This window comes from Alosa sapidissima, chromosome 12, assembly GCF_018492685.1.
Source record: "Alosa sapidissima isolate fAloSap1 chromosome 12, fAloSap1.pri, whole genome shotgun sequence".
In the NCBI taxonomy this organism is placed as follows: Eukaryota; Metazoa; Chordata; class Actinopteri; order Clupeiformes; family Clupeidae; genus Alosa; species Alosa sapidissima.
In genome coordinates this window covers 32,920,947-32,927,475 of record NC_055968.1, presented here as the reverse complement: position 1 = coordinate 32,927,475, position 6,529 = coordinate 32,920,947, and positions in this window count along the sequence as shown.

Here is a 6,529-nt window from a genome sequence, read left to right as displayed (position 1 = left end):
AGTGAACAGAGAGAGGAGAGGAGATGAGTGAACAGAGGGAGGAGAGGGGAGGAGAGGGAACAGAGGGAGGAGAGGAGAGTGGAGAGAGGATTAGAGATGAGGGATGTTTCCCACAGCAGAAACATCCCACCACCCACTGGGGCTCCACCCTACAGAAAAGAGACCTCGTCATTGGCTCTGCCCTTGGCCTCCATATTGGCTCTGCCCTTGGCCTCCATGTTGGCTCTGCCTTTGGCCTCCATGTTGGCTCTGCCTTTGGCCCCCATGTTGGCTCTGCCCTTGGCCTCCATGTCTCCATGTTGGCTTTGCCCTTAATGTCCATGTTGGCTCTGCCCTTGGCCTCCATATTGACTCTGCCATTGGCCTCCATGTTGGCTCTGCTCTTGGCGTCCATGTTGGCTCTGCCCTTGGCGTCCATGTTGGCTCTGCCATTGGCCTCGATATTGGCTCTGCTCCTCATAACTGGGTCATGTAGTTGTAAAAGACAATGGTGGTGCCATACTGTAGTGTTAGGGGTCAGGATCTAAAGGGTTTTCTTTAGCCAGTTAGTATCCAAGATGGACACCACCATCTTTAAAAATGGCGCCTGACAGGTGCTCACTTCCACTCACATTTTTACAAACCAAGACAATCCCCTCCCGCCCACACACACATCTTCACTGTCATCACTCACATACATTACATACAGTACTCTGCTTGCAATAGTAAGTCCCTGCCCCCCCCCCCCTACATACACAGCACATTATTTCATCAGGAAGCTTCTCCAACACACATCCCCAACATACTTACAGCACACTGCCCCCCCCCCCCTCAATACACAGCACATTGTCTCATGAGGAAGCTTCTCCAACACACATATTGCACACTGCCCTCTCCCCACATACACAGCACACTATCCCATCTCCCCTGTCATCCCCCCAACACACACACCAAGACCCCTGGCAGTTGGGTTAGCCCCTTGAGCCGTGGATCTGCCCAAGGTTTCTTCCTTGGTAAGGGAGTTTTTCCTTGCCCCTGTTGCTCTTGGGTGCTCCTTGTTGGTGCCCCCCACCCAATCCCAATCCTCCCCCACCTTTTTTATGCAGCCCTTGCCACTTAATCTACTAAACCCCTCTTCTACTGCACTTTTTACCCCCCCCATTAATGCACAAATAGGCTGACACCAGACATAATTTCACTGCATTTCTTACTTCCAGTAACTATATGCATGTGACAATAAACTTCCTTGTACCTTGTACCTTGTACCTTGAATTTGCGAAAGTCAATCAGGTGCCACATTAAATGTCTTAAATCCTAAATTTCCCTTAAGATAAGTATTGTATCTATTTATCTACATTACCGATGGCCACAAATTGTGTTGTCCATGTGGATTGGAGGTTGAGCTGACCATTTCCTGCTCGGAGGATGGAGATGGGATTGGAGAGAGAAAGAGAGAGAGAGAGAGAGAGAGAGAGAGAGAGAGAGAGAGATCTAAAGGAAGACGAAGGAGGCCGGTGAGTCTAGAGAAACTAAAAGGGGGAAGCATAAGTTAAAGGAAAATTCCGTTTTTTAGCACTTTAAGGCCCTTTTCTGGTTTGTTTTGGATGAACTAGAGTGGTGGACACCGAAATTTTGATGATTGGTCCTGTCTCGACTTTTCTGACTCGTTTTGAATCGCCTTTGACTTCTCAGGGTGGCTGGCAATGGGCATACTGTAGTAGGCTACTCAAACATGTCCTAAAACAACCCTTAACGTTCGTTTTCAAAACTGTGCAACTCACCGAGTGGTTAGTGGTGTTCGTTGATGTTCCAAAACAAGTAGCGTAGCGAAATACAGTTTCTGTCGTGTTTTATTTGCCATTTTGTAAAATCCCATTGATTTCTGTTGGAAGACTCATTGCACGTTGATAGCTGCGCCACCGTCCATGCTTCAGGTTCAAATGTTGAGCGGTTGTGAATAGTTCCATAATAGCAAATAAGACGGCTGGAAATCATACATTGCGCCGATATATTTGCGTTTAATAACCAACGAACACCACTAACCACTCGATGAGTTGCGTCCACCACTCTAGTTCATCCAAAACAAACCAGAAAAGGGCCTTAAAGTGCTAAAAACCGGAATTTTCCTTTAATAAACACCTTTCTCTCACACACTTTAATAAACACCTGTCTCTCACACACTTTACTAAATACCTTTCCCTTACACACTTTAATAAACACCTTTCTCTCACACCTTAATAAACTCCTCTCTGTCACACACTTTAATAAACACATTTCCCTTACTAACTTTAATAAACACATTTCACACACACACTTTAATTAACACCTTTAACATAGAGATAGATAGATAGATAGATAGATAGATAGACAGGGTGCGATTTGTAGGGGGGGATGGTGAGGATTTCCCCCCCTCTGGTTTTCCTATCCCTACCTCTGCTAAATTATTTTTAGCGTTGGGGGGGGACAACATTTATCCCCCTCTGCCTCTCATATTGATTAATGCTACTTCATATAAGTAAAGCACTGCAACGTGAGAACAGTCTAGTAGGCTAGCCTACATAATAATCTGACATCAGAAACGCACCGTCACCGTCAGCACTGATGCTGCTGACACAGTGGCTGCGTGATAACTTAATTTGGCCTTGATCGTGCAGGACATTTCAGAATGTCGAGTGTGTAATCCATCATAAATGGCTAGGTTCAATGGAAAAGTTAGCTGGACAAATGAAAGAAAACGAGAAGGATTCAGTGAAGCATAATAATGTTTTAGAACCTTCAAAATTAGAAAACTGATGCAACTGAGATGGAGGACAACTGCACGTAGAGTAGAACGTAGGTCTATTGTCCGAAGGAACTTACATTAAATGAGGAGATATTTGCTGAATGGCACAAAAAGTGTTACAGAAATTGCTTGGAATCGCTTATTCAATGGCTCTCTACCGAAACACCTGTGGTTTGCGGAGGACGAACGAGAAAGCACTCGTTTGATAAATCAGCTAGTTGTAGACAAATAACTTTTAGAAATAATCTGTACTGCAAAAACGAATATTGGTGGGTATTTAAACTATCTAGCGGGTGTTTTAACAGCTGCAAGAAATAGAAGCTTCATGGTCTTTATGTTCTGGTTCGTAAATTATTTTTATAAAACTTCAAGTTGCCCTATAACTTCCCTCTCCAAACTCTTCACTGGACTGTAGGCAATTAACTGACAGTATCATAGGCTATTTATTTTCTGTAGGCTACAATAAACACATTTATTTTTTCAACTTTTGCAATATTACGCACTTGGCTACTGAACGCAAATCAGCAGGAGAGAGAATGCACGTAGCCTACGCAGCGTGTAGCGCAATGTGTAGGCTATTTGGTTACCAATTAACACTGTTAGCCAATTCACTAACTTAAGACTTCAGTGCCATCATATACAACGTTTTTTTACACAACAAATACAGAAAGGATGGAGGCAGCAAAAGTAGAGAAGTCATTTCAGATGGGGCAAGAACAAGGTGAATTTGTATGCTTGTCAAAACGTAGTCCTACCCTGCATTAGAGGAGCTGATCATCATACCAAGCACACTCGCTGTTTAAAGTCATACACCACGGTAAACTAAAACTAAAATGTTACAAAGGTGGCAAAAACTAGATGTACCGCATAGTGGTACAAAATATGACCGCCGCTCAGTCCTGTACATCCGTTCCGCGAAAATAAATCACACTTCAATTTGTCTCCATATTTTACTCCATCCCCCACTTAAAACTTTTGTGTATGCTTGTTTGGCATGCCTGAGTGTGTGTGTGCGGCTGTACAGAAAGTAGCCTACTGGTGCTGAAAAGGTGAATAGATTGTAGAATAGCCAAAGAAGATGTAACATTGTTATAAAACCTTTAAAATCTCTAAACAATCACAAGTAGGGCAGTTCATCACAGTTCATCCATTGCAACTGGATTGATGAAAGGTCACTTACACCTGTAGGCTACATTGTATTTGGGAAAAGCAAAAGGTATCAGCATAATGTAATGTAATGTTATTTATTTATTTATTTATTTATTTATAAACAAAAACATCTCTGTCAGTTCCATGCCGTTTTCAACAGCTATCAAAAACAAAGGTAATTTTTGGATGGATGGATTTTTTGTGAATGTTTCTTCTTCTACATAAGATTTTAGTCATCTTTAGTTCATGTAATACTTTATTGTCAATGCACAAATTAAGTAACAGTAGTCTGAAACGAAATGTTGTTTTACATCTAACCAGTGGTGCAAATAACTGACATGATGAAATGCGTCGCTAGACTGTTCATACACATTTTAACGGGCCAAAGTTGAAGAGCTGTTGTCCGTTATTGTTTGTGCAAATATAGGCTGATTCATGTTCCCTTGCATTGTGTAACTGAGGTCCATGGCTAGTCTGGCTTTCACCAGACCAAGCTCAATCTTTTAAGAAATCAAAAAATAAATAGCGGGCAGATCAGACTGCGTTCACCCAGCCTAGTCCATAGGCACCCGATATTGTTTAATTTTCAGATTGAGATATACACGCTCTGGCTATTCTAAATGCAAAAATGCATCAGGGAGTTATGACAAAACTGTAACTAACAAACTAGATCCTAATAGAAAGCTGTTAGCTTCCCTAAGCTACAGGTAGGCTTATAAGGTAGACCTATTTACAACATAAATTGTCAATAGGCTATGCTGGCAACACAAATAAAATCTCCTTTGGAAACCAATGGCTTACGCCTTACAGTATCAAGCAGACTTAAATTGCCATATCGTGGCGAAGAGTTGTAATAAAATTCACGCAGCTCCATGAGTCAAGGAAAGCGCTAATGAAGTAGCCACTTCTAAATGGGACCCACTACACAGTAGCTTAAGGTGTGTTGCTAAAGCAGCCATAATGAAATGAAGGTGTCATTGTTTGGATACTTCACACACACATGCTTTTTAATTTCACAGACTACAACTACCAAGCTGGAATCAAAGCACATCGATTCCCCTCTCACACCCTGCATGCACTTAAAACAAAATAAACAGGCGTCTCAGTCTCACGCATGTATAGGCAAAACTGTATCAAAACCGGTGTAACGTTGGTAAATCTTCCATTGCACAGAATGATTTTTGTAGCACGTGCAACAAATGACAGTCGAAAGATACAATTACAGTGCTGCTATCAATTTGCTTGGTATAACCGCATGTATAGTTTTCTACAAATGCAATCAATCAAATTGGCCTCCATCACTCAACCAACGCTAACGGTAACATTACCTAGGTCCTTATTGATACTATAAGATTAACATACCTGCAGTAAAAACCAAGCATGTCCGATAAACATCCTCAGATTTATTTCGGCTTCAAGAAGAAATGGGAATTACATTTCATGTGACTATCATCCGGTAAACTACAGTCCTTGTAGGAAGCGTCCATTGTTTTTCCAACCCACTTTTAACTTCCAACAAAATTACGTCTCACTGCAACGATGCGCCATCTAGTGGACAAACGACTACTTATCGCCTTATCGCCAATACTGGAAATGCAGCCATGATGATGATGATGAATATTTATTTTGGCTTTCTTTTAATCCTACTGAATTTGTAATTATGTATCGACCGTTCTAATACCGATAGTATGTGGGTGCCTGTGTGTGTGTGCATGTGTATATGTGTGCACTGCCATCTACAGGCCAATGAGTGTACAGTCACTAAATGTACACATAACCTAATTTTTTTTAGACCCCCCCATGGATGAAATTCTACGAAACTTGGCATACCCCCAGAGAATGCCAGGTCAATCATACACATAAAATTTGGTGCAGTTCTGAACATCTTAACAGAAGATAGGGGCGATTAAAGCAGAATAATATTGCATTTTCATTTTTTACCGGGGGGGTGCAAATCACAAATGAGTGATTATGGGCCAGGTTGATGTGGGCCCTTGAGACCAACATACCATAAAAGATTCTTCATCCTCAGTGCCACGGTTCAGGTAGTTATTTAGGAAAAACTGCTTTTTTTGCGGTTCGGGGGGCCCAGCACGGGGGGGGGAGTGGCCCCCGGGGACGAAACGAAATTTTTCCGTAAAAGTCTAGTGGGGCTACATACCCACCAAATTTCATGTGCCCCGGTGGTTCGGTGTCCCGGATATCGTTGACCAAAAATTCAGGAAGTAGATGACGGGGGGGAAAAAAAAAAAACTTTGACAATCCCTATATGACCGCTTCGCTAGCGGCGGTCATAATAATATAGGGTATTATTAGCCATGACATTACTAGGCTATGAATCGTTCGTTTTTTTTTGGGGGGGTGGGGTTACAAACTTATTCAAAATCATCCCCCCCTCTGGTTTTTACACAAATCGCACCCTGGATAGATAGATAGATAGATAGATAGATAGATACTTTATTGATCCCCGAGGGGAAATTCAAGTATTCAAAATACACATTTTCATAAACATCTTTAACATACACACTTTAATAAACACCTCTCTAAAGTAAGTTGTTGTTTGCACTGCTTCCCCAGGGGCCCCAGACTTGTGGCAGTGAGGGAGATGTTGAGAGACAA